This window comes from Perognathus longimembris, chromosome 24 (genome assembly GCF_023159225.1).
Source record: "Perognathus longimembris pacificus isolate PPM17 chromosome 24, ASM2315922v1, whole genome shotgun sequence".
Classification (NCBI taxonomy): domain Eukaryota; kingdom Metazoa; phylum Chordata; class Mammalia; order Rodentia; family Heteromyidae; genus Perognathus; species Perognathus longimembris.
In genome coordinates, this window is record NC_063184.1 from 21,309,055 (window position 1) to 21,334,576 (window position 25,522).

At 38.1% G+C, this 25,522-nt stretch overlaps 1 protein-coding gene and 1 long non-coding RNA gene across 7 annotated transcripts in view; one reads left to right on the forward strand and one right to left on the reverse strand.

The window, feature by feature from the left end:
• Positions 1–25,522, reverse strand: part of Bmpr1b (bone morphogenetic protein receptor type 1B) — a 277,367-nt gene that overhangs the window by 119,104 nt on the left and 132,741 nt on the right. The gene's annotated exons all lie outside the window — the stretch shown is intronic.
• The window catches only part of LOC125341656, a 30,386-nt gene continuing 27,788 nt past the window's right edge, over positions 22,925–25,522 (forward strand). The window contains exon 1 of the long non-coding RNA XR_007209037.1: positions 22,925–22,934. This is a non-coding gene — a long non-coding RNA (uncharacterized LOC125341656). The remainder of the gene's footprint in view (positions 22,935–25,522) is intronic.

The window sequence follows — 25,522 nt, forward strand, 5'->3', positions numbered from 1 at the left end:
GAACACTCCATCACATATCTCCCTACCTTCACTGCCTTCCTTTGAATATGGCAGTCACATTTACTTTTGGTGTCCTTGGCTTACTATCACCATTCTGATACATTCTTGGCACCTCCTTAGCAAAGCCTAATGGTGACCATGCTAACTGAAGATGCAAATTTCCTTCTTCATATTAGGATTGTTGCTGCTTTTCTCTGATAGAAATGGAAACCAGAGCTTATTTTCTTTGTTACAGTTTTCCTTTACTTTTTATCTTCTTTCTTCCTTTATATGTCTTCTGGAGAGTAAGGGGAGGCACACAAAGCTAGATATTATATGTTAAAAATGAACTGTACAACTTCTGGGTGAGGACGGGCAAGAGGGAAAAACTGGGAGATAGCAAAGGAAGGGGTGATATTGTCCAAAAAGAAGTGTATTCTTTACCCAATGTATATAACTGTAACCCCTCTGTACATCACCTTTATAATAACAATTTAAAAGTTTTTACAGAAACGAAGTAGGTGAGAGAGGGAGAGAAGGCAAAGGATAGCTGCTTTGAGGAATCTGAAGCAGATGTTATGCAGGGAGCTACCTTGTGCTCCAGCACTACCTGTGCCCACTCCATTCCACCCGAAATAATTTTCTCCACTGTTATGAGGGAAAAGGAGGAAATTCGGGGATTTAAGAACATTGGCTAGAAAGCAAAGGTGGAGGGGAAAACGTTAGAAAGGCCTCCAGCTCAGAGGTGAAGATCATCCAGAAAGACAGATGAGGATTAACAGTCAATGGATGCTCCTAAACTGTGCCCTGGTCTCTCTTTCTCAGAGCTTGATACGTTAGCCAGGCCACCGTGCAAAGTATCTCCATGCAAATGTTTGCTCAAGGCTAGCACTCTACCACTTGAGCCACAGTGATACTTCTGGATTTTTCTGTTTGTGAGGAATTGAATCCAGGACTTCATGCATGCTAGGCAAGCGCTCTACTGCTAAGCCACATTCCCAGCCCATGAGTGCATGTTTTAAAAATGAAACTTTAAGCCTGTTACTGCAGATTGCATCTGTGTGTGTGCGCGTGCGCGCGCGCACACACACACACACACATCTAATTTGGTGTAATAAAAGCATTCTTTATCAAAAAGAAAAGAAAGTAGGCTCAATAGCATATATCTCAAGTGCCTAAACTAAGGCTTTGCACATAATAAATAAATGATCTTACTCAGCAATATTAGTATAATTTCATTGTCATTCCCACAATGACTAAAACTACCAAGAATCTGCATGGCTACTTGTTATTTTTTCTGGGCTACTATTAAGTAAAATCTCAGCAAACTTTAGGACCGCCAGAAAAGTTTATTTTCAGGGACTCAATAAAGTTATTCCCAGTATTAACCTGTGGCTACTCACTGGTTAACTGTATAAAGTAATTGAAAAGGAAAAGAATGATTGACAAATGAGAAATACTAGATTTATTTGAATGTTGTTTTGTTTTTAAAGTTGCTAACTGAATTCCTGCAAAGTTTCAATAAGATTCTCAGTAAGGAATAGAAACATTGAAAAACAAGAAACTACAGAGAGAATATGATAATACTCTATTCAGTCTTTTGATAATCACAGACACTGGTATTTTTAGTTTGCTAATAAATGAGACATCAGATAATAATGACAGAAAACTGGAATCCACTTATATCTCCTAGATTAATGCTTTAATTTAATGCTTCCTTCGAGTTAGAGGTGTTTGTTTGGTTTTTTTTTTTTTAAACAGAAATCCAAGCAGTGATTGATTTGGCAATACGGTGCTGTCAAACTTAATCAGAAGTGAACACTACAAACTTACCTAACTAAAGAGTGAGACATTCCTCAAGAGCAAATCGGTTACAAGTGCAGTAACATTAATCCACACTTGTCCCCATTTTCACCTGAGGGAGGGAGGAGGAAGAAGGCTGGCTCGCCACGTGATGGGGATTCTCTTTCTGCCCCTACCTCAAGGGATCTGTCATCAGTCATAGCATACAGAGTCACTTACCTTTAACTCTAAGGTTCTTTGTTCTCAAGTAATAAATACTTGGGGTTCGCAGGACCCCACAGGGAAATCATACATAAGTCCACCAACCTTTACTGTTGCCATCTATTTAAATACTTATCCATTACAAGTTTCAGAAATATTGACTGCACAATTAATAAATAGACCATTTGTTCCTTACAACTAGAACAATGTTGTATGTAAGTCGAGAAGAAAGGATATACTAAATAAGCAAACCAGGGCAAAGAATGTGTGTCTTATTGAACTTACAGCTGACATCATACCAAATGAATGCCAAAAGAAACTAAACACCTTATCATTTATGAACAGAAATCGTTCTGAAATTCAGAGTACATGAAGCACACTGAACTAGAAGTTCATAGTACAAAATGCTAGTTACTTTTATTTTACACTTGTTGCTCATTAAACATATTTAAAACCACTAATTTCTCTGCATACTTAGTAACAATATTTGAGTTTCTAACTATGCATCAGTAATTTCATTTTTTCCTCCTAGACCTAGGTATGTATATATAGAATATGAAAGATTATCTCAAAAGTTGTTCTCTGATATAACATGATCTATTTGCAATAGATTTTCAAGCATTCCCTACTTTAAAAAATTTTGCAGTTATTAAAATCATCATTTACATTGTATATACATTTATTGGAAGTAAGGAAAGGAAGGGGAACATCAAAATGAAGAGACAAAGAGTAAAAGGCAAACCAATACAACAGTAATACTTCCAAAACAATATGCTGTAAACCAACTGTACAACTCAGTAGGGGAGGGTACTGAAGAGGGGGGAAGGTGGGAGAAAAATGAAGGAGGAGGGAGCAAGTTTGATCATAAATGTACTTGCTGCCTATGTATGATACTGTAACCCCTCTGCGCATCACTATGACAATAAATAAACCAATTTTTTAAAATCATCATTTACCTCTAAAGTGACATTTCTTAAAGTTAAAATGTAATTCCCACTGATTCAAACTTTTCCACTACCATTCCATTGTCAAAATTAGACTAGGATTATGTGACAATAAAGATCTGGATAACTGCTGAACCGTTAATATGCAGTATAACCTAAAGAATACTAGGAAGTTTCATCATGTCTGGATTGGGGGTTAGGTTGCAGTGAGAAAGAAAAGGGAAGACAGAAAGGGAAGAAGAGGGAGAATATGGTTATAATAACCTATGTACGTGAACTAGAGAACAAAGAAACTCAATGAGACTGGTTGGGGAGTTGAAAGGAAGGAGGAAGAAGAAAAATGGAAAAGATGCACTTTATCCAAAATGGACAAATTAAAACACAACGCTATGGTAAACTATTTGATGTTAACAACAAAAATATGGATAAGGGTACTGAATTCCACTACTTCCTGGATGGTTTTAATACTCAGATGATAACTGTGATATTTCTGGCCATTGTTCATAATGATAACTTCAACTCCAAATATCTGTTTCGTGTGTGTGTGTGTGTGTGTGTGTGTGTGTGTGTGTGTGTCTTTCTGTCTGTCTGCGTTGGTCTTGGACCATGAACTCAGGGCCTAGGATCTGTTGCTGACTGTTGTTGTTGTTGTTGTTCAAAGCTAGCACTCTACCATTCAAGCGATAGTTCCATTTTTGTCCTTTTTGGTAGGTTAGTGGAGATAAGCATCTCACAGATTTTCCTATTCAGGATGGCTTCAAATCATTATCCTTACATCACAGCCTCCTGAGTAGCTAGGTTTTTAGGCATAAGCCACTGGCACCCAGAAATACCTATTTCTTTTTTAGAAGGAGTCATGTGAAGATAAAATGGGTCTAGAATACTGAGAAAAGTAGTCCTTTCCAGTTGCAATGGAGGGGAAGGGATTAAGGTTAATAAAATTGATCCTGACACCTCGGTATCAGAGGGGCTTATGTCAGCTGAAATAAAGATTGGGGGATTTCCTGAAACAAGCTAATATCATACACTCCTTAGGATAAAGAGGGGAAAACCCTAGACAGGAAGAACTCAGCTAAAAACAATTAAGTGGTCTCAATAAGGGAGAGTACTGCTTGCCTATCAAACTTATTAAGACTTTATTTTTATTATTCACTCATCATACAACAGTAGCTAATACAACCATCAGCACATGATTAAATTATCTAGGAAGTGAAAATAAGAAAGTGCATCAAATGGAGTAATGCATGAAAGAAAATGAAACAAAACCAATACCGTTTTATTTCACTATTCCATAATAAATACACCTTGTGATGGAGGATGGAAATCGTAAAACTGAGAAATAGTATTATTCACCTTAATCTTGACTTTTTCCAGTCTAAATATATTTCAAATAAAAGAAGAGGAAATAGTAATGAAGCAGAGCAAACTAAAGTTAATAAGAAATGAATGAAACACTTATTTACACTTGTTTGGTTCGCAAACCAAATGTTGTTTCCGTTGATTGTTTTCTTAACAGAACCTTAAATTTTCTTGAAATGTGGTATCAAAACAACTAAGGAGTAATGAGGATAAGAAACACTAAAAAATGTTCTTTAAAAAATGTCTTTTAGTTCTGTAGTTCAATGTATCTGAATATTGTGATAAAGTAAAATTGTCATAATTTTTACATGGACTTAAACCATGACCGATGACATGAAAAATCATCGTTATTTATTCAACTATAAAAATATTATCTAATGACAATCATCCGCAAATCTCTGAAATGAATTTCCAAGAATTTAAATTAGCTCCTGAGTTGGGCTAAAATGATAAAGAAACACACTCAGATTTCTCTCCCCACTTCTAGTTTGCTTCATTCTGGTAGTGGGACAAGTAGAAGAAGAACAGAGCTGCAGGAGATAAAAATAGAAAAAGTAGAATAAAGAACATTTTTACACTTTTTTTCACAGCTCAGAAACAAAATCATGTCAACAAATAGCATATCATGTTTGTAGTCAGTCTGCTCGTGGATTTTGTTTTAATAGGAATTTGTGTTGAACAACTGAATCAAAATAATTATTATTTGGGGGGAAGCATCAGAGAGAGCAATGGAGGTGATGCAATCCACTGGAAAGCATGTGCACATGTGTAGAAATGTCATGATGAAACCTTCCCCTGGTATAATCCGGATATGCTAACGAAAAATAATTGTGCATATTAAAAAATTTGTATATATACAAGCATACAGAAACTGCTATTCATAGGATATACTAGGAGAGACTACAACAGAATGTTTGCAATCCAGGGCTCTTCAGTGTGCAGAATTTATGTTCATCATATCCACATAACTCTTAACATTTCTCAAGATACCCCTTCTTGTATTGCAACTTTTGATCTTCAGGACAAGCGATGGGCATAAACTTCATGACATTTGAGGAATGTGAAGTTCAAAGCAGGCAAGGGAAATAATAAGCTGGGTTTAAAAGTTAGAAAGTGAGGGCTGGGAATATGGCCTAGTGGCAAGAGAGCGTGCCTTCTATACATGAAGCCCTGGGTTTGATTCCTCAGCATCACATATATAGAAAATGGCCAGAAGCGGTGCTGTGGCTCAAGTGGCAGAGCGCTAGCCTTGAGCAAAAAGGTAGCCAGGGACAGTGCTCAGGCCTTGAGTCCAAGGCCCAGGTCTGGCAAAAAGAAAAAAAAATTAGAAAGTGATAAAAATTCTGGTCATTTCATATTAAATCTTTGGCACTTTTTAATAAAATTTCCCAGTACCACCAAGAGAAAATATCTCAATAAGAATGACTTTTATAGGGGCAACAGTAATGCTTAGAGGACAGAATGATGCCTTCCAATTTGGGTCATGTTTTTGTTGGTTGTGACATCACACAAACAAGAACAAATCTTTTATCTCCGTTTCTAACTGCAGTTTTGGTCAACAAAAGTTCCACTACTTGGTCGTTCACACTAAAACTGCCCTGTCCCACTTCTGCTTGCCCCTGTTGCCAATCAGAAACTGAGTACTCAAGATTCTATCTTTGAAGAATCTCCCAAGTCTGCCTCCTTCTTTCCTTTCCCTCTCCTGTCAAAGTTCAGACATAGCTTTTGCCTGACCTTAGATGCTGAAAGGATCCCAATTTGGTCTCACCATCACCACTCTACTTTCTCCTTCATCAATCTTCTATATTGTTAGTGCATTTTAACTGTTGTTTTTTTTTTTTAACACCTCCTCTGGCTGACAACAGAGTTCAAACTTCTTGGCATGGAATATAGGCTTTTCCAACATCGTGGCCTGGCCCTGCCCTTTCAGCTTCATTTCCTACCCAAATCCCACATTACCCCTGCTGAACACACCAAACCACATGTTCACTGGAAATGCCAGGCACCAACCTTCCATGCTTCTGAGTCTCTTCGTAGAAAGACCTTCCCTGAGCTTCTACTTCTAGGGAAAGTGTTAATAAGCCTGTGCAAGACTACCAAAATTATGTGTGAACACAGATTCAAAGTAAAAAAAAAAAGGAAGAATTCCTTAGATGATTAGATTTTTTAGTTACATCTCCTTAGTTTGCTTGCTTGAGCTCTTCTTAGAAATATGACAAACAGTTTGATTGGTCGAACTTTGCTCCTAAAAACTAAAGGGAAAGCACATACAATTCCTGGATTTTCATCAGACACATTGCAACCACATTGTCAATAATAGTTTCAATCTGATTCTGTGAGACATAGCTAGCATTTCTGTTCTGATCACCCACTTGTCTTTATTATAGCCATTTTGTGATAAATAATAAGACAATGACAGGTGTCCATTTCAATTGTAGTATTCTTTTCATCTAGCTATCAGGTAATACTATTCACATGAGGGCTGTCAAGATTTGGAAGTGGAATACAATCTTCTGGAGTAGTTCTAAACAGGCTTTTAGTGCTCAAGTGATTCTAATCGTATTCATAGAACTACACAGCATATACAGAGAACTTTAAATATTTATGTGCCCAAAGATTACTGCATTTTCTTATGGGTAGAACAACAAAGTTCAAAGTACACTAATGAATGTGATTACTGGCAACCAATATCAATTAAAAGCTAAACTTTAAAATTCATACCACGTGTTACTGGAAAATGCATCTATCTGAATAGCAGCTATGGAAAAGTTTATCAAAAAGGGTAAATTATGTCTAAAAAGGTCCCAAGTGAGTGATGAAAACCTTGTTGGGATGACAAGTCACGTAGCAGTTGGAAGCTAGTGCCCAGACTTATCGGCACCAATGATGCTTTCTTAATTTCCTAAGTATGTATAACATCACACTCTCCCAGTTGGCTTAGGATATCTCCTCCTTTATAGCTTGATTCTATTAAAAACTACTTCGACTTACTTATAATCCTGACAAATCCATTCTGTAATTTTAATTAGCAGTTCTAAGGGTTTCTTGTGGGGATTCTTTGTACTTCTTTTATGCTTTCACTCAATAAACACTTGCTGGGTGTTACAAGCTTGGCACTACAGGCCCAACCCCTGTTCTCGGTGAGGCTGGGGAGACAGATGCATGGCTGCCCAGGTCACAACACACCAACAGGCAATGGCCAGGACAGGAGCACACAACCCTGAAAAGACAAAGATCTCATGATGTTCTGTGGCCATACCTGAATTCTTAACATAGATTAGTTAGCTAGGAAATACATGAAGATTTCAAATATAGGATATTTTTAAACAAAACTGGTAACAGACTGTGGCCTTGGCCAGTCTGGTAATAACAGTGATTCTAAGCATGACTTCACTACTACAGCCTTTAGTGGTATATATTTTTTGGAGATGGGAGATAGAAGTGTATATATTACCCATTATCATATGCCTATCAGCATTCTTGGTCCTTTATTCAGAAAATACTCCAACTGTGATGTGACAGGCTTGGTTGTAAGACTTGGGAATGTGATAGCAAACCAGATATTCCAGTTCTTGCTCCCCATGAACATCATGTTCTAAAGGGAAGCCAACAACTGACCCATGTATGAGATAATATCTCATCCCAGAGTAGTATCATAATGCTGCAGAAGAGAAAGCTTTTGATGGGGGGCTGGGGAGGGAAGGTTAAGAAAAGCTTTTCCTGAAAAGCTTGAAACAGCCCTTGGAACTGAGGCCTAGAGAATGAGATCTATTTTTCAGAATTTTACTACTTTGTTTGAAAGACAGGTCAATCGTCTTTAAAATGTATGCAATTAAAATGAGACCTATCTACCAATTCACTAAACACCTTGCTAAGATTTATAGGACATCATAGTGGAATGATAGGGTGAATTACGGAGACAAACTATGGCTATGCCCTAACTTCTACCATAACCACACGTTTGCCTGAATTCTTACAACATCCTTCAAATTATAGGTAATAAACTTGGACTCGCTGAGAGACACTGCTTTCCAATTTGGTCATGTCTGAATTTTCATTGTTAGTTGCCAGGTAGATTGGCCCAACGAAGTATGGTGTCTTAAGCCCAATAATTATAGGGAAATGTGATGATGTGTAGTTTGGTATTTCTTTCCCCCATTCATTTCCTGTCACCTTTGATGCCAGGAACCTGCTCTCTACCCCATTCCCTAGAAGATTTGTCCATGTTTCCCACAGGTGACAGCTTTCTGTTCCATGGTTCTTTCCTTGGATGCTGGGTTCTCTCCCAAAACTTAGCAGGACAGCACAAGAGATGAAAGCCAGGAGGAGCCCAAGGCAATAAGAGGGTCCAACCAGGCAGACTAAACACTCACATTAGCCAAAAATGGTCCACAGCCCACATGCCCCACATATGGAATGACAAAACATCGACTCAACAGGCACAGCGGGCAGAAAATAGATCCTGGCTAACTGCACACTCATTGCTTGAAGGAAAATTTTCATTGTTCATATGATGAAATTCAGCCATATGGTCTTTGATATTTTACAAGCTCAATTTTAAGAATCACAGGGAAAATCTGCCAATACTGTTGCACCACTAGATTTTTTTAGGAAGAGTTTTGTCAATAATCTTCATTTTAAAAGACATTTTTCCTCTTTTCTTAGAAAAACAGAAAGGTTCAATAACTAGCCAGTTAAAACTATTACCATTCATACATTCAAGCCTTCCTGAGAACCTGATCTCACTTAAAACATGAACCACCCGTAACCAAAATTTTAACTTTGCCAAGAGAAAAACATCAAATTTAGAATACCATTAAATGATATAAATAGAAAATTGCTAAACAGCAAAATTAAGAGTAGAAATCACACGTTTAGTTAAGTTTAAGGGGGCCTGAAACATAAAGCCTTTAGACCTATAGCCTATGAACTTCAGAGTTAACTAGTAAAGAATGAATATAAAGAAGTATGGCAGATTTGCGTTTGTGAAGACAGCTACAAGGCTGTCACCATTCCAAATGTTCTTACAATTTGCCTTGAAGACCCTCCCATTGAGAAGTATGTTTTAGACCATCACAAATGTGATCTTTCACAGCTTCCAAGGTCAGATCATAAAACTGGAAACACCTCACATTTTATTCATTAGAATTCACTTTCTTGAAATCCCCAATTACCATGTTAGTAGACTCGTTATCTAGAGGAGGATATTCTACTTCTAGGAAAGACCCAACTATGAAGAGTAAGACCAAATTAATGAACATGAACCTGGACATCTCCCAGCGAGCTCATTTCTCTTTCACACACACACACACACACACACACACACACACACACACACACACACACACACCCCCATCTATCTGCCCATAAATGTAGGATTGTTAGTAGAAGCCAATGAGCCTCTAGGAGTTTCATTGTGAGAGGTTCAGTTATAAGGACTATGTTACTAGAAGGTAAATATTCTTGTTGAATATTATTCATTGGGACCATAAGAGAGTACAAATTGCCTGAAAACATAAACCAAACCTTTAAATTGCTAAAAAAAAATAATAATCATACCATAGACAAAAGTGAGCCCTAACCACAAAAATATTCTCAACTTACCCACTCTTTAACACATTTATTTTTGTTTATCATGATCTAATTCTTTCATTTCACAAGTACTATGATGGAGGCCTACACAATTTGGGGGTCTAAATAAAATATCTTCCTAACTGGAAGCCATATTCTAAATTCTCACATGCATGTGTTCAGCATATGATTCTAATATTCTGAGGGGTTAAAAAAAAACACTGAATAGGCCTCTGGAGAGCACCTCTGGTTTACTAGAGATGAAAAGTATATATAACTTCCATGCAGGTCACATATCAGAAACATCTGAATTGATTTTTAAATCTGTTCTCACTCAGCATCAAGGATCCTTAAAACCAGAAACCCAATGAGGACCAAACCTATGTTGGACCTATGTAGGGAGCAGCCTTGTTGGGTCTGAAAACTGAATCTCCACAAGGGAGTTGGTTCCATTTGTCAAAGTGAGAGGGGAAGGGTTACCTGCCCATGCAAACTGGGAAGTAGTGCCTTAGAATCTCTCACTTGTGGCCAGTGCATATTAATGTAATGGATGTGCTTAAAACACATAAAGGAAGACAATCGTGGAATTTTTATTTAAGATTTTTCCAGCGTTCTAAAAGGTGCATATTACCCTAAACAATAAAAATTTAATGATTCTCAAAATTGATCTGCAACTTTGAAACAAGATCCTAAAATTAAAACTAAAACATCATTTATGTTCCTGCAAAACAATTTTATGTCGTACTGAGAAGAAAACATGTCAGTTTTCATATGATGAAATTAACCCATACTAAATTCAGCAACTACACAACTATTTTGGAAAGTATTGAGACTTGTGTCTTATGATTAATTACATGTGGTATAATTAATTTGAATGAATTAATGATGCACACAGAAAATGAGACTTAAGGGACTGTACAAAATAAAACTTATACATAGTAATAATGAAAAAAATAATAATCCTGGCTCGGCACCAGTGGCTCATACCTGCAATCCTAGCTACTCAAGAGGCTGAGGTCTACGGATTGAGGTTCAAAGTCAGCCTTGACAGGAAAGTCTATGAGACACTTTTCTCTGATTAATCACACACACCCACACACACGTGTGTTCACACATGCACACAAAGCCAAAAGTGGAGCTCTGGTTCATGTGGTAGATCACTAGCCTTGAGCACAAAAGTTCAGGGGTAGCTCTTAGCCCCAGAGTTCAAGCCCAGGACTGGCAAAAAAAAATCCTTGCTTACAAATAACTAAGTGATTTGTACTTCAGAGTAGAAAATACAGAAATATTTTAAACTATTTTTTGACTGTTTATACATATAAAGAAGAAGGGGCATTTAGAATACCATGGTCATTAATACTTTAACACTACTTCAGTCTACAAATGTTTATTCTATGCCCCAGGCACTGTTATAAGAACTGAACATAAAGAGCCTAACATAGCCAATGTAATATCCTTCCCAGTTAGACCTTATACCGTTGCAGTATGTACACATGATTCAGATGCACAACATATAGTAATGGCAAATGCTAAGGAGAAAATAAAGCAGAGAAAGATCTCTGCTATGTTCACCCAGCTACTTCAGCAAGAATGTAGGACAAGATATTGCTAAGAAATCAGACTTTGTAGAGAAAAATGGAAAAATAATATAAAAAAGCTTTGTAATGGGCTACAAATATTCGGAGAGTATTATTCAATGCTAAAACCAAGGCTTTGGGGCTTTGGCCAGATTGAACACCCAATTTAGTAGCCTAGCAACTGCAGACCATTGAACGAGCAAGTGTGTCAGTGCCAGGCTTCAGTGCAGTGATTGGAGGGGCCTAGCACACCCATAAGACCCAGGGCATGAGTGCCGATGAACTATCCCTGTCAGAAAACCCTCTGGAGGATCCAGCCAAAAGCCATAGGCAAAAACAGGATCTTCAGGCAGAATAGTCCAGGAGAAGCTGGGTGGAGTAGAACCCCAAAATATATGGCCAACGCTGGGGAATGCAGAACAAGGGCACAAGAACCTCACTGCAGCAGTGGGAAACGTAAAATAAATACGACAAAATAAAATCACTGACTTTCCACAGAATGGATCCAAGAGGGGTTTGCAGCAGCAGAGCCCAAAGTTGTGCCAGGTCCCCATCCATCCCAAGAGCAGCCCTGGGGTTTTAGCAAAAGGATCAAAGCTAAGACTAAATTAAGAAGTCCAGTCACTTTGGGTTTGTGACTTCTCCAATATTCTCCCCGACTAACATTCTCGTGGCTGAATTAGCAGTGTGCATTCAAATGCCTGGTTAAGTAGGTTGCTTAATTTTTTTTCAAGAAAAATATTTTGCCTGGAACTTAATAGATCATTTGCATTGAAAAATTAAAAATGGCCCATGAAAATAACTTCCTTCAATTTGCCATTTTATTTTTTTAAACCCACTAATTGCCCATTAGACCCACAGCAGTGCATTGATATTCTTCCTGTAGAAGCGCAGTGGATATTGCGCTCCAGAGAAGAAGGAAACTGAGGCAGGTGAGTTCACAATCACCCTCAAAGTCTAATCTCTTTAGCTCTGGTCCTTTCTGATCACAGGAAGCATAATAAACCACGCAGTAGGACTAAGTAATACTGTCTGGAAAGATTCCAGGAATATACAAAAAAAATACAATGTTTCTGAACGTACAGTTATATGTATAGTTTGTATGTGCATAACTTGGAAAAGTTTGTTATTACCACTATCCTTTGAGAAATACCCTCCAGGGATCTAAAACAATGACCATTCTTTCAGAATAAATAAATACATTTCTGAAACTGTTTTGTTTTAAGCTCTTATAGCAGTATGATCAGAATAGAATATGCTTTTGTTTTATCATTTAATCGAAAAACCTCTTATGTCTGGGTAAAAACTCTTGCAAATAAAAAGTACTATAGTACAATGAAACTAATAAGAAATGCAACTATAGAAAGTCACTTTACCATCAATGTGACTAATAATATTCTCTGTGGAAACAGGGCTGTGTCTGTTACAGTCTCCTGCTTTCCCAAGAGCTCTGGATGTCTGTAGAATAGTGCTGGAGAGATAAACAATGCCAAACTTCAAACTCTACTACAGAGCCATAGTAATGAAAACCTCTTGGTACTGGCAGACAAACAGGCCAGAAGACCAATGGAACAGAATAGACAACCCAGAAACAAGCCAAAAACAGGCTAGAAGAAAGACGGCCTCTTCAACACATGGTGCTGGCAAAACTAGAGATCTCCATGCAGTTGTCTTAGTTCAAATACTTTTCATCATTACCCCCAAGACAGAAAAATGTCTCTAGATCTACTTAGAAGAGAGTTTAGAAGTTTATAAAGAATCCACACGGGCATAGTCTTGTTGAGAAAGATGAAGAAACTACCCCTTCATTCTACGACTTTAGTTCTCTGGAAATTTTCAGACCTTGACTGTAACATTGGAGGTATTTTGTCATGGATCCCCACTCATTTCATTATCCTGTTTCCACTTGTTCTTTCCATTACAGGATGACCTCTACTTCTCCAAGGGCTCTCACTTTCTTCCAGAACCCCAATAGCTGTGTTTCCTAACTTTTCCCAGCATAAATCTACCATTTCCATTTCAAGTAAAACAAATGTGAATAATCTAAAGTTATTGTCAAATTTCAGGTCTTAAACTTTTACATGTACAATGAAGAAAAAGAAATTCAAGCATGAAAGCTAAGCCATAAACTCAGTTGAGAACATTTATGCTTCCTATAGATAGCCAAGTAAAATTTCTGAAAATACCCAGGTAGTTGAAGAATTTCCATAGGCTGCAATATAAAGAGTTCATTACTTAAAGAACATCCAACTAATCAATGGATTACCCATTGTGACCCACTTGAAAGTTAAATTTTATTACACATTGAATAAGCACATCTATATCTGAAATTGCTTATAGCAAAAAGTTTATAATATTTCCCTCTATGGGTAAAGTGTTCTATTTCTTGTTAAAACTGAACTATTATACATTATAATTACTCCTGATATTACTTTTTTATTTCTACATTGTATTTTTTTATTATTCAGGTACTTTTTTGAGGAAGGTCACCAGACTTACCCATTGAAATATCGTTTTAATCTAAATATTTATAAGTCAGTTATATGAGAATTCTCACTTTTACCTAGGTAGGTTTGAAGTTAATTTTAGTTTCAACATGTGTTCTCATACAATGTATTCCCAGAACAAGAAAAATTACCAGACCAATAAATCAGACACAGTACAGTACTAGTTTTCCAACAAAGCTGTGTTATTGCCACTTAACATGTGGTGAGAAAGATATTGCAACATGGAATATATCAACTTTCATCCTATTTCAAAAGTCAATATTTAAACTAAGGTAGTCCAAAGCCAAGACTTTGGATTGAAAGAGAGAGTCAAAGTTTTTTTTTGTTGTTTTTTTTCCTACAACTGTGTGGTCGCATGTCTATTCTCTAAGTGCTTTGTTGGCTAATGCTTTCCCTGTGTGCCCAGGAACTCGATTTCCAGTGTTTCTTTGTGTTTTCTAATTCTACAAATGTCCCATTGTTGGATCAAAGGGCCATTGCTTTATGTTCTGATCAGAGCCTTGAGTGCTCTAAGATGTGTTTATCATATCAATATGCCCACACCGATGTGTAAATATGAGAACACACATGCACAAATGACTCTTTTAGTCTAAACCCAAATGTATTTTCTTTGAAACACACTTACTAGCAAGAACACTTACGCTGTCCAGCCAGAGAAATTTAGAATAAACCAGTCTCACAAAATTTAATCCGCTTAAAACAAAGTCTTCATATTTTTGTTTTAATGTATATCAACGATTTAAGCTAGGAGAAAATTAGTTTGTAGAAAAATATAACCTAGCACACAGCCACTCATCCACCCGCTCCCTGTATTTCCCTCCCTTCCATCTCTTCTCTTTGTAGGCCTTCATCTCAGCCATGCACAGGGTGTCCCCACTAGGACTTCCTTCAGCTATGACTGTCAAAAATAAAATAAAAAGGGGCTGGGGATATGGCCTAGTGGCAAAGAGTGCTTACCTCATATACATGAAGCCCTGAGTTCAATTCCCCAGCACACATATACAGAAAATGGCCAGAAGTGGCGCTGTGGCTCAAGTGGCAGAGTGCTAGCCTTGAGCAAAAAGAAGCCAGGGACAGTGCTCAGGCCTTGAGTCCAAAGCCCCAGGACTGGCTAAATAAATAAGTAAATAATAAAATAATATAATAAAAGAAGAAAGAAAAATATAACCCAACATAGAACTAAAAAAAAAAAGAAGAAACTTAAACGTGTTTTATTTGACTGCAACAATACATAATGTATATCTGCATCAAATATTACATTGTTATGTCATGGACATGTATTTAATGTTTTTATATATCAGCTTAAAAATATATTAAAAATATTTGTTCACTGAACTGTTAAAAAAAAAAACCTTCAATGTGAAATATGTACTATAGCCTGGGCCAGAAAATAAATGGATTTACATGGAGTCTGAATAGCTAGATCTCTAACATCATTACTACCACCCACACCTAGTGAGTGTACTTGAGATTTCTCAAGTCATAAGAAATATCATAAAAGGGACAAATCTTGGTAGAGGGTGCACTATGAGCTAGGGTTCTAATATATGTTAGCTCATCTAATTCTCACAAGAACAACGAGGAAGGGGGGCACTAAGGCCAGTTAAAAATAAGAAGCCTAAAGCTGAATGTGGTTCAACCTAACTATAAGCACTGCACTTGGATTGTGGAGGCAAGAGGAGGGCAAGGTTAAGGTCAGCTTTGGCTACTCAAACAGACACTATCTTGAAAACATAAAATGACAACAAAGAGGGGCCAGAAAGGTTTCATTTGGCCAATGGTATACAGAATTCCCATGTATAGCCACATGTCTGACTTGAAGAACAGGACTTTGCTCTTTTGTCTAATTTTTTTTTAAGTAGACAAAGAAAAATTTAAACAGATTGCCAACTTTTCATTGCAAATACAGTCTGTTTTTTAGCTGCAATCCTACCAAACAATATCCAAAGTAAAATTTCCTCTTCTTTTATATGACCAACTGCCCAGGTGCTTAACTGATCCACAAATAGACAGTAAATGAGAGGAGATACATAGAAATACAAAGAATGAGATCTCTGTATGTAAGCACGTCGGGCTAGTCAAAATCATCAATAAAAAACATTCTAGATAGTGTTCCAGTATAATGTAAGTAGCTTTCAGAAGTGGATGTCTGGGTGCTAGGTGTCACATTCCAGATGTGGTGCTGGTTTAGGACAATGATGTAGTGGAAGCAGAAGGCAGAGACAGTGCAGAAGACTACTTAGCTGAGCCGAAGGTGGATGTGGTCTTGGTGAACATTTAGCATTAACATAGGCAGAGACAAGTGTAGGGCAGGAAGGATACATAGCTTGAGTGAGAATTAAAGACCAGAATACATATGAAACAGAGAGATATTCTTATTTAAAGAAATAAACATAGGGGGGCTGGGGAGATGACCTAGTGGCAAGAGTGCTTGCCTCCTATACATGAGGCCCTGGGTTCAATTCCCCAGCACCACATATACAGAAAAAGGCCAGAAGTGGTGCTGTGGCTCAAGTAGCAGAGTGCTAGCCTTGAGCAAAAAGAAGCCAGGGACAGTGCTCAGGCCCTGAGTCCAAGGCGCAGGACTGGCCAAAAAAAAAAAAAAAAAAGAAAGAAAGAAACATAGAATGCTATGAACAACTTTCTCATTTTAAAAGAAGGAAACCAAGTTTCAGAGTAGTCAAGTCATTTTCCCAAAGACACACATCGCTCACTACAGGTAGTACGTGGGAAAAACACTACTGGCCTGCCACAGTAGCCATGGGATTCCCAAACTGAGTTACCATGAGGCCCTGGGGACTCTGCAGGTACCTGGGGAGCCCCGAGGGAGGGACGTTCAGGCACAGCCTGTCTGCTTCGATCTGCTTTGATCCGATTCTTTTCCACACTGGAATTCTGATCAGATTTATCTGAGGAAAGAAGCCTTCCATAGTTTTTTGAAAGCACTCTTCATGACTTCATGAGTGATGACAGTCAACACTGTGGGCTATGTGACATGGAAGTAATGTAACACAGAAAAAAAAAAGAAAACCCCTTTGTCTTCAACAGATTAACTAATATTGAGGTCCTGTGCTGGGCGTTCACAGAAGACACAGGTTCGGGTCTGGTGTGGGGTTAAGCAGTGATAAAGGGAAAGGACATGAATCAATGACAAGTCAATGAAGACAAATACAAAATATATGATGACTGGTGCAAGGAAACTCACGAGGCAGACACAGGGCATGAGACTTCAGGCTAAGGAGTCTCTATCCAGCAGAAGAAAGGTTCCTGCCTACACCCACAGTGATTATAAATGCCCCGTAAGCAACGCAACGTGATAAGATCTAAGACACATCAGCAAAGGGAAGACTCGTGAAAGAAGTGACCATTCAGAACTGCTACTATTTCAGAAAAGCACTCAAACTTCGGGTCTGTATTAGGTTTCCTGGCACCTGTTGGCATTTTAAAAATATGTTGAATAAGCAGGGCACCAATCAATCTCATCTGTGATTCTATCTCCTCAGGTAGCCGAGATTGGGAGGCTGGCAGGGCAAGGCCTGCCTAAGCACAAAGGCCAGACTCCATCTCAGTCAACAGCTGGACATATGGCATGTGACTGTCATTCCGCCTGGATGTAATCTTGGGACCTCATTAATCAATAGCTGGGCACAGTGGCACATGCCTATCTATCTTCCTCACCTCATTAGATGAGAAATGTTAAAGACAAGGATTGTGATCTAGGCCGCTCCAGGCATACACACAAGATGCTAAATGAAAAACAGCAACAGCCAAAAAGGGCTGGAAAAGTAACTCAGTGGTAGAGTATCTGCCTAGCAAGCCTCCGTACCACCAAATAAAGCTAAATAAGCAAGTTGGAAAACAGAGGAAATAACAAAGAGAGGGTAGGGAAGAATGCAGAGAACCAACAGGAAGCGATGCTGTAGTAAATAGGAAGACACACTAAGGTATTGATCACAGGAGTGACAAGGACACTCCATTTAAGACTGCTTACCTTGGTATTGTAATATATGAAATAGATAACATAAAATTACAAATGATTTAAGTGACTTTAAACAAGGTAACTAAAGTATTTTAGATACACGGTGAAAATAATTAGCCAGGGGAGACATCTGCACAAATTGAGAGGAAAAAAAAAGGTTTAAAATAGTTTCAGTTAGGTGATGGTGGCTTACCTCTGTAACCCTACCTACTCAAGAGGCTAAGATCTGAGGATTCTGGTTCAAAACCAGCCCTGCCAAAGAAAGTCTGTGAGACTCTCATCTCCAATTAACTACCAAAGGGCTAGAAATGAAGGTATAACTCAAGCAGTAAAGCATCAGCTGTGAATGAAAAAGCTAAAGGACAGTGACAAGATCCTGAGTTCAAGCCTCAGTACCAACACACACACACACACACACACACACACACACACACACACACTAGGAAAGACAAGTGAAGGCAATGAATAGGCTAGCACAGGCATCAAAAAATTTTTCTTCTAGCAGCCCAACCTGAGGTCCAGCAGGAAACAGATGTTCACATCTCATAGGCTAAACAAAATCCACAATTAACAGACAAGGTCTAAAATGGCAACTCTACGATTCTGCCCAAGCTAGAAGAGACCATGATTCACAAAAACAATGGCATGATATCTTCTTTTGTCATCCACTCTCACTAAACTAAAAAATAGCTTTGCACACCTCTAGATGCTTGGCCTGTCTAGAATTTCTCACTGGCTGAAAGGTACAGCATAAGCTGTTTTCCTTCTGTCTGTAGTAATAAAACTATACAACACTATAAACATTTTCCATCTTGAACTCCAAGATATTTGGTTTTCTGGCTAGAAACAGTAAAGCTTTTGTTTTTAAAATTAAAGCAGACCCTAAAACCTAATTTGCCTCAGAATGCCAAATATTTTTCACTACTGTTAAGTTGTAACATGACTAACACCTACTCCAAAACCACATGGCTATAAAAGAAATTCACCACATTGTCTCTAAAACGATTCCTTAACATTAAGAATAGGAGAAACAACCATGTGAAATGGTAAAGATTCCTTAAAGAGTCTAGTGTGCAGATAAACCAGTAGTTGTTCATCCATTAGAATGAGATATTTCACTCAGAATTGGTAGGTTCCGATAGACTATTCCTTTTATTAAAACATAATTTGGCTCTTCCTTAGGTTGACTGCCTTTGTTTTAAAGAAGAAAGCCACCTTCTTTTTGGTCTTCTTTGTTTGCTCTTTGGTACTGGGGTTTGAACTCAGGGCCTCACACTTGCAAGGCAGTTGCTCTAATACCCCAGACCTGTTTTTCCTCTTGTTATTTTTAAAAGAGGGTCTCATGCCTTTACCCAAGGCAACCTGACTGTAATCCTCTTAATTATGCCTCCCACATAGCTAGGAATATGTGGAATGACAGATGTACAACCACTATGTCCACATTATTGGTTAAGATAAGTTCTCCCTAAATTGTTGGCTGGGGTTTAGCCTTGGACTGAGATCTCAGTCTAAAATCTCCACCACCCAACTAAGTAGAATTACAGGTGCAAGCCCTTGAGCCTGGCTGCTTTTGTTTTCTGGAGAGAGTCTCACTATGTAGCCAAGAATTAACTCAACCTTCATATCTAACCAAAACTGGTCTCAAATTTGCAATACTCATGCATCTACTCCTAAAGGGTAGAATTATGAATATGAAATACTCAGCATAAAACTGCCATCTTAAATATTTACTGAGTTTCTGGCCCTCGGTGTCTACAAAGTAAAATAAAGTAAAATTTAACCTATCAGACTGGACTAGGGAAGTAAAAGTGTTTCTTGGTCCTTATAAAAATGCAATAATTCAATGTGTTGACACTAGCCCCAGTTTAAACAATAGTTCAAAGACCGTCGAGCTTTTACTTTGACATGGAAACCATGTAGACAAATTCAATTAACATTTAAAGCTTTGAAAATTAATTTTCAAATGATCTTTCACTTTGGCCTTTTAAGATTTCACTTTTAAAGAATTTCAAAAATAATAAATAATGCATGCACAAGACTTTTCCAAGTTGCAACTAAAGTCATATTCTCTACCCTGGCTTTTATTTCAGATATATCTCAACTCACATCATATTTTTATTACCTGACATTTTAATCAAAGATCAAAAACTTCACTGGCCAAAGCATTTCCAAAGTCTGTGAAGTATGTGAAGTTAACTTTATGAAATGGAACTCAAGTACATATTTTGTAATGAAATTTTATATTACATCTCAAGAAAGAATGTTGTCTTTATAAAGATAGCCAATGTGGCTTAGACAATAATAATGGCAAAAATATTTAAAAAGAAATGTGAGAAGGAAGAAGTATTTTAACAACCCAAAGGCATATTCAGGTTCTCTGAACGATGCTCAGTGACTACGGAATTACACAAGGCCAGCTTGAATGTGGCATCTCAACCCTACAACACTGTCACAGAAGGCAGAGCACAGAGAAGGGGTCACATGACACAGTCTTCCAGATGTTCTATGAGGCTACTAAATCCCTCAACTACCTAACCATTGTCAAGAGTTACTAACACGGTCACTTTAAATGCTTTGAAAAGGTATTCATTATCATGATACCAGTAGTGTGACTAATTTTTTTCTAGTATAATATACAAAAAATTGGTACATAAAAATGTATGTATGTAACTCTCCTAATGTTCATTTTTGTGTTGCTATCCAGTTCAGTAATCTTTAATAGATGCTCTCCATCACTAGGACCCTACTCAGCAACCACCTCACATTGGGTTTCAATCCATTGTGAAACCAAATCTCATGTTTAGGCCCTCAATACCTTAGACTGGTTTTTGGAAGGAGGATCTTTGAAGAGGTAATTAAGTTAAAATGAGACTCTCAGTGGGGGCCCTAATCAAATACAACCAGTGTCTTTATGAGATCATATCTGGACACACAGAGAGACCTTGGAGAGATGCATGCTCACAGAGGAGTACCCATAGAAGAGGCGGCAGATGGGATACGATCTGCAAGAACCCTAAGGACAACTTGCTCTTGGATTACCAAACTCTAGAGCTACGTAGCCTGTGGGATTCTCTTATGACATTAGAGAGGCCTTGCAAGCTAATATAAATGAGCAGAGAAAGAGGAAGGAGAGGGAGAAAGAGAAGAGGGTAAGGAAGAAAGAAGAAGAAAGAAGAAAAGATCAGAGGGAGGAAAGAAGGGAGGAAGGGAGGGACACAGTATATCTGCTGTCTGTCTGCCTGCCTGTCTGTCTGTGAGATTAAACCCAGGCCTCATACATGCCATACAAGTGCTCTATCATGGAGGTAATCCTAAACTCTTTTTCTTATATTAATTATTTAACCCATAGCATAAACATGTGGAAGGTATGCTTACAACCTAAGGAAATAATTTTGCCCAAGGCTACAAAAAGTACAAACTGGAGCCTGAGTTTGCTTTCCTCTATAGACCACAATAACTAGATAGGAACTCAAACAGAACAAAAGCTAGTACTGCTTTTTCAATAGAAGAATGATAGATGATGGATGGAAAAATCAGAACTTTACCTTTTTCATTACAGTCTCTCATTCACTTGCACTATCTACCAATCTATATCTATATCTATCTATGATGTATGTAGTAATCAAGTCCAATCATTAATAATGACCTGTTTAAGAGAGTGGTTTTCAGGAATGCTAGAGGAGTAGAATTTGGCATACCACCCATATCTTTATCTTGATTCCAACTATGCCATGCTTTTTACTTCATATTCAACAGTCGGCCACCCACGGTAGCCAGAACATAAAACGTTACCATCAATCTTTGATGTAAACACCTATATATTGTATGTGTAGCATATTTTAAAAGGCCTGACACATCAGTACCATTTCTCATGATCAGAGACAAAGTGGAATATCTGACTTCCATCTTTAAGCATTTGTAAAACTAAAAGAGGGAGCAAAGTTAGAACTCATTCTAAATACCCCAAAGGCTGTGAAGAAAAAAAAAAAAAAACAAAGGGAAGAGCTACAGAGAATCCTTCCACAGATTCATCCACACACGCATTGCAAGAAGAAACACCCACAACCGAGGAGGCAGACGATGCCCAAGATCCTGTACATAGAGAGGAAACCTGTCTCGCACTTTACAGCCACACCTCATATACCGCCATGGAAGGAAGGCCTCCTAGGTGAAGAATCAAGTTTCACAGCCATGCTGAAAACCAGGACTATTAACACTAATCCATAGCTAGATCTGAGAATGAGAAGAAAAGAGATGGGCAAATACACACTTGAAACAGGGCCCCAATTAGAAAATTCACAGCCCTTACTTTCCCTACTGACCATCTTTTAGGCTAACAAACAGATAAGCCAATAACGGTCACTGCAGACTATGTGCATAGACATAGGAATCCACAGTTTCTCAACGTTAATCACAATAGTTGATGCTCATCTTTAGATACCTTGTAATGCTTATTTCCTCCAAAATAATTTATTTCTTTGGTGTCACAGAGTACAGCCTATTTCTCAGCAGAAAAAAAAATGATAAGAGTTACAAACAAATCAAATTGCCACTACCGAAGAATGGGCATGATCAACTGAATTTGTGGTTTTCCTTTCAATAATACAATACAATTTAAAGTATATTTCCATCAAAGGGTTATCTCCTCCCCAATATATTATGGGTGATATTTGCCAGTGATCCACAATTTTATTTGTAATGTTTGGCAAGATCATGGTATCAGAGTTGTCTGAAAGCAATTCTGATCTGTGAATCATCACCTAAGTAAATAAAAATGAAACATAACATTCAAATATGTAAGCACTTGGAAAAACTCGATACTGTGGCCACTTTTTTCCTCTGAAGATGGGTTTTGCCAGTTGTTTCTAATCATATAAAAAAGAAACCATTAAAATCTAATCTGCTGACCTAAATTATTTTTTGAAAAAAAAAAAGTTCAAATAAGCTACTCCACATTCCAGACTATGAAAGCTTTCATATCTTGTGTTGTTGTTGCTGTTGGTAATCATATTATGTCTTTATGAGGAGAATGCTTTCAGAAATTTTTTCATTTAAAAAGAAACACATAAAAATGTCTAAAAATGCAATATTTACGAAAAATTACGAAGCATAATTGGTTTAAGAAATACAATAGGATATAACTTGGAAATGTTTGATATCAAGAAAATGTAAAGGCTTTTGCTTCCTTGGTAGTTAAGACTGATGAAAGCTGGTAGTCATAATCACAATTAAATAAAAGCGATTGGCAATATCAGATTCCTTATTCATAAAGTGGAAATAATTGTGGCTAACCACCTCATAGACTTGCTGTGAAAGCCAATGGTTCTGTACCAGATATGGTGGTTACATGGCTGAAATCCCAGAATTGGGGACGCTGAGGCAGGAGCACCATGAGGTGGTCGGGCTTCACAGGAAGACTCTGTCTCAACGAATCAAATGCTAGAATGTGCAAAATGCCTAGACCACTGCTCACTTAGTGCAGCACGCAGCCCCTTTGAGTGTGCTCTGAGATTGACATTGGTATTGGCTATTAAGATTGCCCAAATCATCCTCATTATCAATACCATCCAAAGTCCCTCTATCCATTCACAAACTTTATATTCCACGTCACCTATGTGTCTCCCAACCTCAGCTCTTACAGACATGATTCCCTTCTTAACTTCTGTTCCTTCCGCCCGAGTCTGAACATAAATCCTGTTCACTGCTCTATACATTAGTCTTAAAAATACTTTTAGTCTTTAAATAGCTGCAGAGTTGCCATTCAACAAAGACATTTATGAATTCAAGGTATCTTGATGAATATCACCACTTTTACCATTCTCTTTCTTCTCGACCCATCCCTTCCCTCACTTTTCTTTCTTTTTTTTTTTTTTTTTGGCCAGTCCTGGGCCTTGGACTCAGGGCCTGAGCACTGTCCCTGGCTTCTTCCCGCTCAAGGCTAGCACTCTGCCACTTGAGCCACAGCGCCGCTTCTGGCCGTTTTCTGTATATGTGGTGCTGGGGAATCGAACCTAGGGCCTCGTGTATCCGAGGCAGGCACTCTTGCCACTAGGCTATATCCCCAGCCCCTCCCTCACTTTTCTTAAATTTTGTAGGATAGATATCAAAATCTTCACTGCCTTCCCTTACAAAGGCAATCCTTAAAAACAGGGGCAATAAGGATCTGCTTGAGATATAGTCATCCCATTTGAGTATATGGCTTCTGTTATCTTGTCCACTTCTCCAGCTTGTTCAAGCTTTGAGAAAAGCAAGGGCCTGTCTGAAGAAAAGAAGGCAGATGCTGGGAATATGGCCTACTGGTAGCAAGCTTCTCTCACATACCTAAAGACATGGGTTCAATTCCTCAGAACCACATATATATTAAAAAAAAAAAAAAAAGCCAGAAGTGGTGCTGTAGCTCAAGTGGCAGAGCACTAACCTCGAGCAAAAACAGAAGCCAGAGACAGTGCTTAGGCCCTGAGTTCAAGCCCCAGGGCTGGCAAAAAAAAAAAAGAAAAGAAAAAGAAAGAAAAGAAAAGTGCTTGCCTCGTATACATGAAGCCCTAGGTTCGATTCCTCAGTACCACATATAGAAAAAAGGCTAGAAATGGCGCTGTGGCTCAAGTGGTAGAGTGCTAGCCTTGAGCAACAAGAAGCCAGGGACAGTGCTTAGATCCTAAGTTCAAGCCCTAGGACTGGCCAAAAAAAGAAAAGGAAAGTGTATAGAGAAGGCAATTTAACAATACCAAAGCATGGTGATGAGCAGGATTTCTTCTAGATTCTGAGAAGTAAACCAGCTCTTGATCTGTTCCTACAAATGCTTGTTGATTTATAATAAAGAATAATAGTCTATGTCTACCCAACCTCCATGCTCTCAAAAAGAATAAAAGCCACTGGTTATTCCTGAGAAATACCAAAAACACATTTAAAGAACTGCAACTAGCAACCAATGTATTATAAGGATGAATCATAAGTGCTTCCCCCATCCTTGAGGAAAGGAAAAGTAAAGAGCAAGGAAGAGAAGAGAAGTGAGGCTCAAGTCAGAGAGATGGCAGTAGGAAATGAAGCGCAGGCAAAATGTTGAAATAGAGTTGTCACAGCATTGGATCCATTAGGGCACACAAAAGCATTCTGAAAATAGTCTCTTACAAAGATAAAATATTCAACCTCCAGGAATACATAGGAAAGAAAATTGAGTATAATCTGGGATAAGAATACAGTGTAGCTGTCTATCTCACTTGGAGAAAACCTTATACAAATGACGTTGGGGGCTTTATGATATGCATGTGCCATATACTCATTCAACTTTCCTATACAGAGGCTGGATATACTCCAGCAAAATAAAATTAATTCAGGCTCAATGTTAAGTCTGATACTTCTTTATGAGCATAGGCATCCTGAGTGACTCTATCACACAGGAACTTATTTGATTATTTTATTTTGTGCCAGTACTGGGACTTCAACTCGGGGCTTCTTGCTCACTCATCCCTGGTGCTCTACCACTTGAACCATGCCTTCACTTCCTACTTTTGTTGACTGAACCTAAGAGTCTCTCAGATTTGTCTGTCTGGTTTGACTCCAAACTGAGGTTCTCTTATTTCAGCCTCTTGAGTATGTGGGATT